This window comes from Gopherus evgoodei, chromosome 5 (assembly GCF_007399415.2).
Source record: "Gopherus evgoodei ecotype Sinaloan lineage chromosome 5, rGopEvg1_v1.p, whole genome shotgun sequence".
In the NCBI taxonomy this organism is placed as follows: domain Eukaryota; kingdom Metazoa; phylum Chordata; order Testudines; family Testudinidae; genus Gopherus; species Gopherus evgoodei.
Genome location: NC_044326.1, coordinates 5,762,096 through 5,776,722, shown reverse-complemented (window position 1 = coordinate 5,776,722; position 14,627 = coordinate 5,762,096).

The window sequence follows — 14,627 nt, the reverse complement described above, 5'->3', positions numbered from 1 at the left end:
TAGCTGGCAGATCTACAGCAACACATTGGTATAATTCCCCACTCCGAACCTTAGCGTCCAAAAGATGGGGTACCAGCATGAATTCCTGTAAGCTCAATTACCAGCTTAGAACCTGTAGCGCTGCCACCAACCAGGAATTCCAGTGCCTGGTACACTCTGGTCCCCCCAAAACCTTGCCCAGGACCCCCAAGACCCAGTCCCTCTGGATCTTAACACAAGGAAAGTAAACCCTTTCCCTCACCATTGCCTCTCCCAGGCTTCCCCTCCCTGGATTACCCTGGAAGATCACTGTGATTCAAACTCCTTGAATCTTAAAACAGAGAGGAAAATTCACCTTCCCCCCTTCTTCTCTCTTCCCCTCCCAGACTCTCCCTGAAGAGAAAGTAATCCTAACACAGAGAGAAATTAACCTTTCTCTCCCCCTTCCCTTCTTTCTCCCCACCAATTCCCTGGTGGATCCAGACCCAGTCCCCTGGGGTCTCACCAGAATAAAAAAAAAACAATCAGGTTCTTAAACAAGAAAAGCTTTTAATTAAAGAGGGAAAAACAGTAAAAATTATCTTTGTAAGTTTAAGATGGAATATGTTACAGGGTCTTTCAGCTATAGACACTGGGAATACCCTCCCAGCCTAAGTATACAAGTACAAATTAAAATCCTTTCAGCAAAATACAAATTTGAATTCCTTCCAGCCAAATACACATTTGCAAATAAAGAAAACAAACATAAGCCTAACTCGCTTTATCTACCTAGTACTCACTATTCTGGACATATAAGAACCTGTATCAGGGAGATTGGAGAGAAACCTCATTGCACGTTGGGTCACTCTGAGCCCCCAGAGAGAACCACCACCAAACACTAACAGCACAGCACAAAAACTTCCCTCCCTCAAGATTTGAAAGTATCCTGTCCCCTGATTGGTCCTCTGGTCAGGTGACAGCCAGGCTCACTGAACTTGTTAACCCTTTACAGTCAAAAGAGACATGAAGTACTCCTGTTCTATTAACCCTTAACTATCTGTTTATGACAGTATGGAAATGGACTTGCCTGGCCTTTGGGGAGTGACTTCAAACACATCAGTCTGCCTTTCCAAGGAGACACCGAGGGAGCATTTTTGAAGAGCGCTATGTGGTTGGGTGTAGCACTTTGCAACTTCTAGAGAGCTTTGCCGGGTTTCCCCCTGCAAGAATTTGCTTCGTAGTAATGTCACTGGGAAACGGGGGTGTAGCAAGGTGGATCCCTGCTCCTGTCCTGAAGGGGTTAAAACCAGCCCTGGGAAGGGGCTGTGGCTGGAGAAAGCAGCCCTTAGGCTGGGCTGATTGGGGAAGTGGCTGCAGCTGGGGCCACGCCCCAAACTGAGCAACGGGTCCTCATAAGAAGGCCAGGGGAGCTAGAAGCAGACAGTCTCTCTCTGGCTGTAGAGGGAGAAGGGCCTGGCTGCAGGGAGCTACACAAGGTATCTTGAGTGGAGCAGGGCTGGGGAAAGGCAGAGGAGCTGGGGAGCTCCTGCCTGGAAAGCCCCAGGCTGCAGCCTAGCATTAGGCCAAGAGGTACTGGGGGTTGCAGGGGGCAGCTCAGGGGTAGGCAAAGGCAGCAGGTCCAAACCCCTTTGCTGATGATGAGTGGCTCATACGGCAGTCTGCCCCAGTGAACAGGGGCTAAGTGGAGATTGGGCAGTAGCCTATACTGAGGCAAAGTGGGGATAGAGGGTGGGGGTCCCCCGGGGAAGGGGAAACCCTCAGAGAAAGGGGTGACTGCTTGGGGGCTGCACTCCATGTCAAAGGGCACCGGGTCCAAGGAGGGACACGGGGCCAGAGGACAGGTGGATCACTGGCCTGCAGAGGGTGCTCCGGAGCTGGAACCGAGCTAATTCGCAGAAGTAACCAGCAGGAGGCGCCGTGGGGATGAGTCGGCCCGTTTACAGGGGGGCATGTCTGGGGCTCATTTCCTTCGAGCAGCTTTCCACTGGGGCCAGCACAGGCTGTGCCAATTCCACAGGGTTTGATGGGCACTCAAACAGCTCTAGGGTTGGGAAGAGTGCTGCCTCTGTGCTTCTTGGATGCCTGTGACACTCCAGAACCTCATTTCAGCTGGATCAGTGACCCCCAGCTTGGGCGATGTCAACTGGGAGGTCCCCTTCTGCAACTGCGTCACCTCAGAAGCTCCTGGTCACATGGGCAGCTCCCCCAAGAACTAGAGGACCCATGGAGACTCAGTTCCCCTTTCTTTCCCTAGAGGTGGCCCTGCGCATGTCACCCAGAGACAGTCCCTGAGCTCAGGCTTGCTCAGATGAGTGCAATGTGGCCTCGTGCAGGATGTCAACTGATCACTGCAGAGGTAAGGAGGGGACCTCCTCCTGCATCTACTACACTGCACCGTTAGCCTGGTGCGTCATAGGAGCATTCACCTTTCACTGAGGTGTGTGTCAATGGCCGCTGCTGGCGGCAGGAGACTAGCCGTGGTGAGCCAATGCTCTGGGCTCCCCAGCACACACCAACTGTTACCCTCTGCCCTGCCTCCTCCTTGGACAGGACTAAAACAAGATCTCGCACCCAGAAGGACAGGTCCGACTCCTTTCTGCTTCATAGAAACAAGAGTGGCCCCGTCTGTGAAACAAGTTCAGATCCAAACCTCCCCAGGGTTCGAAGGCGGATTGCATTCAGCACTATGGTTCTCCTCCATCTCTGGAGATTGGACTTTCTGGCTCAGGCCTGATCCAGACCCACACTCCCCAGAGCTCAAAGGACATGGATTGGATGTTCCCGCTGGGCCCATCTCTAACGGAAGCACGGCACTGCAGCTTTGTGGCCAACCCCGTTTCTCATGCAGGCCCCACCTGAACTGTCTGGATCATCTTGTGTTGCTGGCTGCTCACTGGCTTTGAAACCTAGCAAAGGCCTTGTCAATCATTATCTCCCAAGGTGGGGCTGCAGCTTGTATCTGTTACTAGCACCACCGGTTGCTTTGAGCCTCGCACTCCCTTCGTCCCCAGCTGGTTGGCAGCTGATCCTAGACGGGAACATCTCCCGGCTTGGGCTGCCCTTTCCTGGCCTCCGCCGTGACTTGCAGGTGCAGTTACTCACACCTCACCAAGCTCTGCAGACCAGCCGTCTGCTTCCCCATTCACACCCGTTGCACGAGTAGCTCATTGGACAGCAAGGTTTCCTTGATAACCAGAACCTCTGAAGCCACAGGTTCTCTCTGTGTTTGAAGATGATTTTTAAAAAGAGACAAACTTTTTTTTTTTTTTTTTTTTGGCCTGGAAGGCAGATGCCGTTCCCCTTCCCCTTCCCTGCCAAGGTGCTTGTTGGTCAAACCATCATGCAGTCTCTCTCACACACCCAAATTTAGCTGCATCTGGTGCAAAAAGCAGCTGCGCTTTACCAGTGCATTGCAAAACCTTCCAGCACCATGGGACAGGAAGGGACCAATGCCATGTCCAACTGAAACCGTGGAGGTGAATTTAGACAGAGAGAATATAATTATCCATGTGTCAGGACCCCGGGGTTAACTGCTGGGTCTACTTCCTGCAGAAAATGATCCTGGCTTGTTACTGAGCTGACATGACCTCTTCAGTGTTTAGTTTTGCACCTTCCCACCTCCCCGTTTACATCTGATTCAATAGACAGCCCGTCCACCACAGCTCACCCTACCACCTGCCTGGGGTGGGGTCCGTATGGGCAGAGGGGGAAGCATCCCCTTCTAAGTCACACATTACTCCCTGCAGTAGTCACCCTCCAGCACCGCACTAGGTCTTGCAAACGGTGTGGGGCAGCTCCGCCTTACTGAGTCACCTGCATTGCTCTGGGCTTCACAGCAAGCCCTCGCCCCAACACAACTCCCTGCGCTGCAAGACTGGGTCAGCACGGGCTTCATAGGGGACAGCACCCCCTATAGAGTGACCTCCCCCAAGCAACCGCGCTGGGGCATTATCCACCCTGGGTCATTTCCCAGAGGTCGTCCCTCCGCATTCTGACCTGGTTTCCCACTGCTCAGCTTGCAAAACCTGCTACAAGGCAGCCCCCCAGCCACCAGGCACTGCCTGCCATATGCCCAGCGACATAGTGGCAGGCTCAGAACGTAGCCCAGGCTAACTTAAGTGACAAACGCCACAATGGTTAAATGGCCCATTTTTCACAAAGACTGAAGGGCAAAGATTTCTTCTCTTCCCAACGGAAAACAGAGCCTCAGGCTGGCTTCTTATGCCTGCCTCGCACTCAGAGCTGGGCTTTACCATAGAAAGGAACAGGGACTCCTCCGTTTGGAAAGCTGCCTTTTCCTTTGACACCCGGCCCACAAAGTGTTCCAGTGCCAGGCTTGTTTTTTACTTCACAGGACAGGGACTTGAAAGACACGTATTTCTTTAGAAACATTTTGAAATTAGGGAGATAAGAGACAGGCTTTAGGCAACACATCAGTGACAACACTCGACAGGGTTCCCAGCGCTGCGTTCTCCAGGGGCAGGGATGTGCAAATATATTTATAAAATAAACGTATACATTTCTCACTTTGATGGAGTGAATTAAAATCAAGCTGTGCTTCATACTTTCATTTTTAATAGGACTACTGTGGGCATAGAGTAGCAAGCCCCGGAACGTCTGTAATGGGCAGAGAGTGATTGTGTTCTGCGAATGAAGAAGAAAAAGCAAGAAGGGAGAGAAAACGACGGATGATTCAACTTTTCCTGCTGCCAGAGTTGGGCCATTAACCGCGTGGCTGCTGCACGGCTTGGCCTGGGTATTCCCCGGGTGGAATGTTAAGGAGGTGCATGATGGGTGATCCGCCAACAAAGAGATTTGCTGGGGGGTTGGTCCAGAAAAGCCCCCAAAGTCTTGCTGTGACGGGGGTGCTCTGCTCACTGCTGAAATGGCGCCTCTTCCTGGCTGCTCTGGTGATTAGCTTTGTGAGGCCGATCTTCCTTCCTGTGCTTGGGTGCGGTCTCCCGCTCTCAGTTCACAGCCCCTCTCTCGCTCCATGAGCTGCTGCTGCCTCCTTGCGACTTGGCCCTCCGGCCAGGTCACTCAGTGTCCCACACTTCCGGGGTAAAGTCCTTCAACGTCTCTTCTGCCCCAGGGGCCTCCGGTAGTCCTCATGCCCATGGTGACTCAGGCAGTCTTCCTGACAGTTCACTGCCCTGCCGGTGCCACTGGTGGGCAGGGGAACCCAACCCTGTCCTCTACTCCAGGTTCCAGGCAAGGCACCCTACGCCACCCAGCCAAGGTCTGTTCAGTCCCCAACCTTGCTGCTGGCTCCATGGGCTGCTTCCTATCCCATGTCCCACAGGCTCTCCTCTGTGTATGCCCTGCCCCTAGGCCAGACCCCCAGGGGTCTACTCCTTCTCTGGGTTAATCCTTCCCTCTCTACTACAGAGGGTGACTGCAAACTTCTTCCCAGCAGCTTCCAGGGTTTATGCTAGCCCGGCCCACCTCTGCCCATGGGAGCTCCCTCCTAATTAGGCTTTCCTCACCCTTAATTCCCCCCGTTTGCAGCCTAACTGGCTGACTAGGTGTGCCTGGCCTACCTCAGCCCTCTCAGAGCCAGTGTGGAAAGTCCACCCCACCACACTCGCCCAGAGCCACTGGGACATTTTGGGTCCCATTGTTTTTCTACTTCATTTCTCCTCCGTTTCCCAGATTGTTATGGTAGCAGCTGGGGGAGGGGGGCGGCGTGGCGTGCCCAAGTGAGATTGCAGCCCCTCTGGGCTGGGCGCTGTTCAGACACAAAGTAAGACACCCTGTCCCAAAGAGCTTGCGGTACCGACAGACAAAGGGTGGGAGAACGGTGGGATTAGTAGCCCCGTTCCACAGTTGGGCATGGAGGCCCAGAGAGACTGAGTGACTCGCACAGGCAGACTGTGACAGAGCAGGGAAACAAACCCAGAGCTTCAGCTTTCCAGTCCGGTTTCTTAACCCTTGGCTCACCTTCCTTCTCCCTCCCTGCCCCTCAATCCAGCCGGCTTCTCGCCCATTCTACTCCCGCCTCTGGCCGCAGTCAGCCTGCCTGAGCCCTCTCCTCTTGAGCCTCAGTTCATAAGGACGCCAGCCTCCCTCTTCGATTCCCGGTGTGCCCAGATTCCAGTGCCACCGTAATGCACTGGTCAGCGAGTTACACATCCTGCTCTATGCCTGAACTGGAGAGACTGCAGGCCTGCCAGGGTATGTCTACACTAGAGGTCCCCAAACTGTGGGGCACACAGCCCTAGGGGAGTATGGAGGAATGTCTGGGGGTGCAGCGGGTCCAGGCCAGCCCCCACGAGGGCAGGGATGGAGCACCACCCAGCCACAGGTGCCAACTTTTTTCTGCGCCCCCCCGACTCCACCTCTGCCCCAAAGTCCCTGCCCTAACTCTGCCCCTCCGTGCCCCTATTAGATTCCTCCCCAAATCCCCACCCCGGACCCGCCGCGTTCCCTCTCCCAGGCTTGCAGCGCGTAACAGCTGTTTCATGGCGCAAGCGCTGGGAGGGAGTGGGGAGAAGCAGGACTTGGCAGCACGCTCAGGGGAGGAGGTGGAGTGGAGATGGAGGGGAGCTGGGGTAGGGAGGGATGAGGCGGGGAAGCTGCCAGTGGGTGCAAAGCAGCCACGGAGCACCCACAAAGTTGGCACCTATGCACCCTGCCCCTCCCTACCCAAGCTCTGCTCCAGCCCCGCCCCAGCCGTGTCCCCGGCTCCCAGCCCCGCCTCCAGCCTCAGCTGCTGGCTGCAACTTCATTCCCGGCCTGGGGCTGAGGCTGGGGACAGTTTCGACAGTTTCTAAACAAAAATGCCAGGTGTCCAGTTCCCACAGACTTTTTGTTTTGAAATGTACATAAAATAAAGGGGGAAAAAATCACTTTTTGGTTCATGAACAATTTTGAGATTTTGACATTTCATTCCGATTTGCAATGAGAAAAAATACTGAACTCTCAAAAATATTCACAGGATAAGAAAACCATTTCCTGCCCAGAGCTAGAAAAGACTCATATGCTCAGTGCTCGCGTTCCCCAGGTCAGTCCCTGGGGGTGACTAAGGGCTTGTGTACACTTAAAACGCTACCAGGCTTCAGTGTAGACACTTACTACAGCAACAGGAGGGGTTCTCCTGTCAGCGTAGGTAACCCATCTCCCTGAGAGATGGTAGCTCAGTCAACAGAATTTTTCCGTTGACCTAGTGCTGTCTACACAGGGACTGAGGTCAGCTTATTGACTTAAAAATCCACCCCGCTGACCAATGGAGTTAAAACGACCTAATTTTCTAGTGTAGATCAGGCCTCTGCTCTGGTCTGAGCCGCTGTCTCTCTAAGGTACATAGGACGATCCCAGGAAGTATGTCACCCACTGGCCAGTGTGTTTTACCTGTCCTACTCTGTGCCTCATCTCCAGAGGGGCAGCATTTGTTCAGCACGGCTCTTTAATTCAAGCTGTGGAAACTCATGCTCAGAGCTCTGGACATCCCTGGTGCTTTGGATAAGATAGCAGCTCTCAGGCTATTCCATTGGACTCTCCTAGCTCTGTCTGTGGCTGAGCTATTCAGACTTCATCTGCCCTAGCATTTCCTCAGGGGAAGGAGTGTGACATTATGAGTGTAATTTAATATCTCATCAAAAGGTGACAGGGCCAGAAAGAGTTAATTAACTCACAGACTGACCTGACCCAGGGCCAAACTTTAGCGACTGGTTAGGAAGATCTGTAAATGAATAGAGCTTTGAAATGCAGCCTGCATTGTTAGAAATCGAAGGGGAGATGTTTGCTCAGGTCTTGTGATATAAGCAAACAAATTTTGTCTATTGCTATAGCTTTGATTCAAAGCTCAAAAAAGGAGCATTAACAGTTAGGAAGACACTTGAGTGAAATAGTATTATTGTCTATATGTCTCTTTGAAGGTTGTGGTAACCTGCAGCTGAAATGTTTAATGGATAAATTACCCTGTACTAATTGCCATGATGTTTAGAAGGAGAGTTAAGCCTATTGTTTTCTCAGGCCAAAAGGCTGCTGGAAATATAAAAAAACCTAGGGACACGATCCTCCTTCATCTCAGATTTGCTTTGGGTTTCAAGAGGGGGAAACCTTAAGCCATAAGGATTGAGATCCCCAGTCACGGACTGGAGTCACCCTGAATATGGACATTGGACTATAACCTCTGGACTATTTCTAGAAGGACTTTTGGAAACTACAAGCTCATCTCTGCTGTGTATCTGAACCTCAAGAATTGAATTCAAGTTTGTCTGTATATTGATCTTTTAACCAACTGTGACAGACCCAGGCCAGTGGGGTGCAGGAGTCTGGTAGAGGGCAAATATACTGGTCACTGAGTGAGTAGTTTTCTGTTCCCTGAGTGACCAGAGCAGGGTCTGCACTAGAGTAATCAGGAACTTGCTAGAACCAATTAAGGCAGACAGGCTGATTAGAACACCTGCAGCCAATCAAGGCAGGCTAATCAGGGCACCTGGGTTTTAAAAGGAGCTCTCTACAGTCAGCTGGAGAGGAAGCGTGTGTGAGGAGCTGAGACTGAGAGGCTGTGCTGCCAGAGACTAAGGAGTACAAGCGTTATCGGACACCAGGAGGAAGGTCCTGTGGTGAGGATAAAGAAGGTGTTTGGAGGAGGCCATGGGGAAGTAGCCCAGGGAGTTGTAGCTGTCATGCAGCTGTTACAAGAGGCACTATAGACAGCTGCAATCCACAGGGCCCTGGGCTGGAACCCGGAGCAGAGGGCGCGCCCGGGTTCCTCCCAACTCCTGATCAAACACAGGAGGAGTTGATCCAGACTGTGGGGGAGATCACTGAGGTGAGCAAATCTGGCAATAAGCGCAGGACCCACCAAGGTAAAGGAGGAACTTTGTCACACAACACACACACTTTTCTTTTTTAATAAATTTTAGCTTATTTAATAAGAATTGGCGATAAGCGTGTATTTTGGGTAAGATCTAAGTTATAATCAGACCTGAATATGTGGCTGATCCTTTGGGATTAGAACCACCTTCTCTTTTATATGATATAGGATTTTCAGTAATCATCATCATATCTGACGTGTGTCTGGACGGAGGCCTGAGGGTGGGGATTTTAAGGGAACTGCATTGTTTGGACTTCTGAGTAACCAGTGAGGTAATATAGAGGCTGTTTTGTGCTGGTTGGTAAATCTAAGTATTCGAATATGCACCAGCTTTTGGGGTTTGTCTGCCCCGTTCTGTTTGAGTTCACCCTAATTGAGTGACCTCAGCTGGCTCCCGGGGCAGCATCGTCACAAGGAGAAAAAGAGGAAAGGAAAAAAAATTCAAAAATCTTGAAAGAAAAACCCAACAATTTTAATCGAAAAAAATGAAAAATCTCAACCCAAACTTTACATTTTTCTTTGGAGAGTGTCAGTTTGGTTGAAAAACCCATTTATCATCAAAAATATAACTGCTCAGCTAGCCCTCTCCAAAACATTTCCTCTCCAGCTCTTCCAGAGAGCTTTGATCACCTTTCCTCAGTGATCCCAGACCACCTTGTGCTTGGCATCTTATCTTCGCCTGGTCCCTCTGAAGCTATTCTGTTATCCACCCTGTCCCCTCAGCTGCTCCATCCTACTCCTGTTGGGCTCATGCCAAAAACATCTACCTTATCCGCATGCACTGGCAACTAGTGGACAATACAGACCCCAAAGCATCTGAGAACCAGGGACAAAGCAATTTCTGTCAAGGGGATCAAACTTCTCAAGGAGATCGGGTGAATCCAGAGTTTGACCAACTTTAGGAAACACTGCAAAGCTCTCTTTTTTGAAAAGGCCTTTCCACCATCTGTGACACCTCCTATTGCCAGATCTCTTCCAAGCCCCCCTACTTCCCCTAAAATCCCCAACCAGAGTTCAGACCCCAAAAAGGGAAACGAGCCAGAGATTCCATGGAGACCACTAGGGACTTGGCTGTTGCTCTTGCTATTATGTGGGAGGGCCCAGATACCATAGCAATAGGCAACAGGCTAAAACCCTAAGAATCCCCGGTTTTAAGGCCAATTATAGTCTAGAGAATTATAGTCTAGAGAGCGAAGATTGGGAGCTTCTGTTTCCCCTGTCTCACAGCACAAGAAAAAAGGGACATTCAATGGAATGGAAATGTGGCAAATTCAAAACTAATCAAAGGATTTTTTTTTCGTGCAAAGTGTGGTTAGTGTGCAGAATGCACTGCTACAGAATGTTTTTGAGGTCAAGTATTTAGCAAGATTCAGAGGGAAATTTTTATGGATTACAAGAATGGCCAGAGTTATGAGCGGTGATAAAAATGTTGGAAGGCAGACAGGAGGTTCAGGGTTTAAACCAATTTCCATAGGAGATCTTCTTCACGGGGAGCAGATTATCCCATAGCTGCCTATTTTGGGGTTCTTTCTTCTGAAGCCTCTGGTGCTGACCCACATCTGAGACAGGATGCTGGGGTAGATGGCCCATGGATCTGATCCGATCTAGCAATGCCTGCTCCAGTACGTCCTGCCTTTCCAAGGCACTTTTGGGAATTACGGGCCATCTTATTCCCTTCACGCCGTGCTGGTGGAATATCAGTGACTGCAAAGAAGAGCCATGATCATCAAATCCGTGTGATGGATGGGAGACTCAGCTGAATTCCCTGTACTTAGAGAGACTTCCCTCTGGACATCTCAAAGGGCTCTGAAAACCTTAATTAAGCTTCCTGTGGGATGAGCACCAGTCTCAGTTTATACGGGGCGGGGGGAGGAAGGAGACACAGAGAGATAACCGGATTGGCTGGAAAGAGAACCTTTGCCAACTCCCCTGCTCTGTTAGCCTTTAGGAGGTTCAAAGTTTGATCAGCAGAACAACTTCTCATGAGTGTCACACGGCTTCCTGCTTTACGTTCCTGGGCATTTAAGTGAGTAAACATGGGGTGCCTCCTCTTTACACAGAGCTGAGCATGTGCTGCTCGGCAGAGGTTTCATCAACCCGGGAGGCTCCTCTGAATCTTGGGCTGCCGGCCAGGCAAGTGCTGTGCTTTTTGGAGCTTTCACCACGAGCTTCTGAGGTATCAGAGCTCACAGCAGACCCCCTGCTTAAAGGGAGAACTTGGCTGGAGAGTACTTCAGTCTCAGATGTTCAGCATGCTTCATGATCACCTATAATGCAGAATAGAATTAGAGATGGGAGGGAAAAGCCACTTAGGAGGATGGTCCCTGCAGAATTCTAGATGCTCTTCAGACACAGGGCCAGCAGTATGTTTCTTTTTGCAGTCGTCTGCCGCCACCAAGTGGATGGTTTGTGAAAAATGATCCAGTTTATTGAACTGTTCCGAGTTAAATTCTTTCACTGGCAGGCATGTGATTCCAGTTAAGCCCCCACTCAAGTACTTTTCTGAAGTGGGGCTAAACTTTGGTGCTGTTATCCTGGATTTGGGGGGAGCTCCCAGCACCTTGGAATGCACTATGCCCATTCAGGGTTCAATGTGGCTCCCCAGTGTGGCCTCCATCAAGTGATGGAGAACAGAGTGAGACAGGTTTCCAGCACGGGACAGAAAAGCAGAATGGTGTGCCAAGCTCCCCAGGAAGAAGTTGCTATTCTTCCCCATTGCACAGCAAGGAAAGATGAATCTGATGGTTGCAGCACTCTCTGGGCCATGGCAGCTCACCTAGCATGGAGATCCATCCAGCTGAGGAATGCTCTCCCAGAGGAAGGGGTGGAAGAGTCATTGTTTGGGACATTTAACCCAGAAATGAATGGCCGAGAGAAGGGATATTTGGAGCTCTTGTTCTCCCTGTGTCATCATATAAAATCAAGGGGCTATTCAAGGAAACCGAAAGGTGGCAAATTCACAACTGATCCAAGGAAGCACTTCTCCGTGAAAGGCATTATTGGCCTGCGGAACTCTCTGCCACAAGATGTCATTGAGTCCAAGAATGTAGCAAGGTTTTTAAAAGGATTGGATGCTTATCTGGATAATAAGAATAGCCACAGTTGTAATAGTTAGTTCTGACAAACAGAGCTTTGGCAAGGAGATACAGCCGCTGGCTGCTGGAGAACCAACAGGGTTTGTCTGTTTCTAACATCTCAGCCTTTGTCATTAAGACTTACGCACAGCAGCAAACATTTAGCTCTTTGAGCTACTGCTAAACACCGATACTGACTAGGATTTATAAGCAACAGAGGGAAGAAAACTCTCAGGCCTGCTCCATCAGGACTGAAGTGGGCCAGGTTCTCAAAGGCAATCCCATCCCTTTGCCTTGCTCAAGGGGCATAAAGGAGCTGGGTCCTGGCTAGCTAGAGTCCTCTGGGGAGGGTGGCATAATGTTGGCAGAGCTGGCTCCAGTGCTGTCTGCCCCTTCCCCGGCCTGGCAGATGGGGTATGTCAGAGGAGCAGAGGCGGATTATGGTTTTGTGGGGGCCCTGGGCCAGAGCAAGTGGGGAGCTACTCCCCACCCCTTCTGTCTGCTCCCAACCCTGCTTCCCCCTCCTGCCAGGGAGCAGGGTCAGGATGCAGGGGTGCCCCTAATTGGCTGAGGCCCCTTTGGCCCAGTCGCTAATCCACCACTGCAGAGGAGGGCAGTGCTCACACCAGTCCAGTCCTCACGTGGCATAAATTAGAGCCGTGATTAGGTTTTTCCAGCTAATCCTGGGACCAGCACAGATCAGGCCACAGAATGAGGAAGCTGGAGCCAGCTCCATACGACCCCCCCACCGGCCAAATGCAGGAGAGAATCAGCCCCTGGGCTCAGCGAGAGGTGCTGCAGCTTACTCGGACGGACACCGGCTCCTCCAGCCGCACCTCCCTGGCTGAAGGTTTCCTTTGCTGGAACCTTGGGCTGGGTTGCCTTCCCTTTGGAGAGGGCGGCCGCTTGCTCTGTCCTTCTCTGAGATTGGGAGGGACTGGAAGAAGCCAGATGGGCAATGGGGGCCTTGCAGACAGTTATTCTCTGCTCAGAGTGGGCAGCTCCAGAGCCGCGGGGAGACAGCTGAACAGAATGCAGCCCTTGTATTGTCTTCCATCCCCCACACCCACCAGTGCTGAAGATGGAGTCGATTCAGGGGTGAAAGTAAGTTAAAGGATTTACTGGTACGCCGGAGTCCTGAGCAGGGGCGTGGCCTCGGCCGGAAGAGGGGGGGCTTTAAATCAAGATTTAAAGGCTCCGGGGCTCTGGCTGTGAGCCCCAGGGCCTTTAAATCACCCCTGGAGCTACCAGCTGCAGAAGCGGCTAGGAGCCCTGGGGCTCAGGGGCAATTTTAAGGGTCTGGGGCTCTGGCTGCCGCTCCTGCAGAGGTGCTCTGGACCCTTTAAAATCACCGCTGGATCCCTGCCGCCACTACTCCAGGGCTCTGGCAGCGGGGTTCAGGAGGCGATTTAAAAGGGCCCTGGGCTCCAGCCACTGCAGGAATTCCCGGGCCCTTTAAATCACCAGCCTGGGAGAGCTGGTCCAGTCCGTACCAGCTTACTTTCACCTCTGGGCAGATTTGAACCCGGTCTACCAGGCAGCTCGTACGGGGCGTCAAGACCACTGAGCCACCTTGCTATCTGAGCAGCCTGGCATTGGTCACCCTTTTTTCTCTCCAGTTATTTTGGAGCTGCTTTCTCAGTTTTAAGGCCAGGACCCTTAGACCATGTAGCCTGCCCGCCTGTAGTTCACAGGCCCTGACGTTTCCCTGGCACACCCCTTTAATGAGCCCAGTTACGTGGGTTTGACTAAAGCATCCTTCACAAAACCTGGATTTGAAGCCACCAAGAAACGGAGTGTCCACCACTTCCCTGGATCATTAATGGCAAATTACTCTCCTTGCTCAAAACTGTGCCTGGATTTGTCTAGCTTTAACATCCAGCCCTTGGATCTTGTTCTGTCTTTCACTGATAATCTTCTTCCTGTCCAGAGCAGGCAGCAGCAGCCTGAGCCTTGGCTGGACGTTCAATGCCATGTGTGCTGAGAGGCAGAGGCAACTGTGTGCAGTGAAAGCACAGTGGATTTTGGACCTGACCCTCAGATGCTGGGGGACCGGATACAGAGGCTCTGCCCCATGCAGGTGATTGTACCCATTCCCCAGAAAAATCAAATAAATTTGGCGATCCAGTTTTAAAACAGCTGCGGGGTGGGGGTGGCCCTTTATAGCTTTAGGACTTTTATTTGAGGAGGAAGATGAGTTGGGTTTTGTGTCTTCAGACTAAAGGAGCAAATCACCTGTCCACAGCTGGCTGAAAGAGTCTTTGCATCAATAAGGGGATATGACAGAGGTCTGTAAAATCATGACTGGTGTGGAGAAAGTTAATCAGGAAGTGTTATTTGCTCCTTCTCATAACACAAGAACTAGGGGTCACTCAATGAAATTAACAGGCAGCAGGTTTAAAACAACAAAGGGAAGTATTTCTTCACACAACGCACTGTCAACCTGTGGAACTCCTTGCCAGAGGATCTTGTGAAGGCCAAGACTGTAACAGGGTTTAAAAAAAAACACTAGATAAATTCATAGAGGATGGGGCCATCAATGGCTATCAGCCAGGATGGGCAGGGATGGTATCCCTAGCCTCTGTTTGCTGGAAGCTGGGAATGGATCACTGTCGGAAGATAGGATACTGAGCTAGATGGACTGTTGGTCTGACCCAGTATGGCCAGTCTCATGTTTTGTTCTTACGTTCCCGAGTCACAGGAACCCAGCCCGCAAGGCCTAGCAGGGGGCCAGCCCTCTCATCCACTAT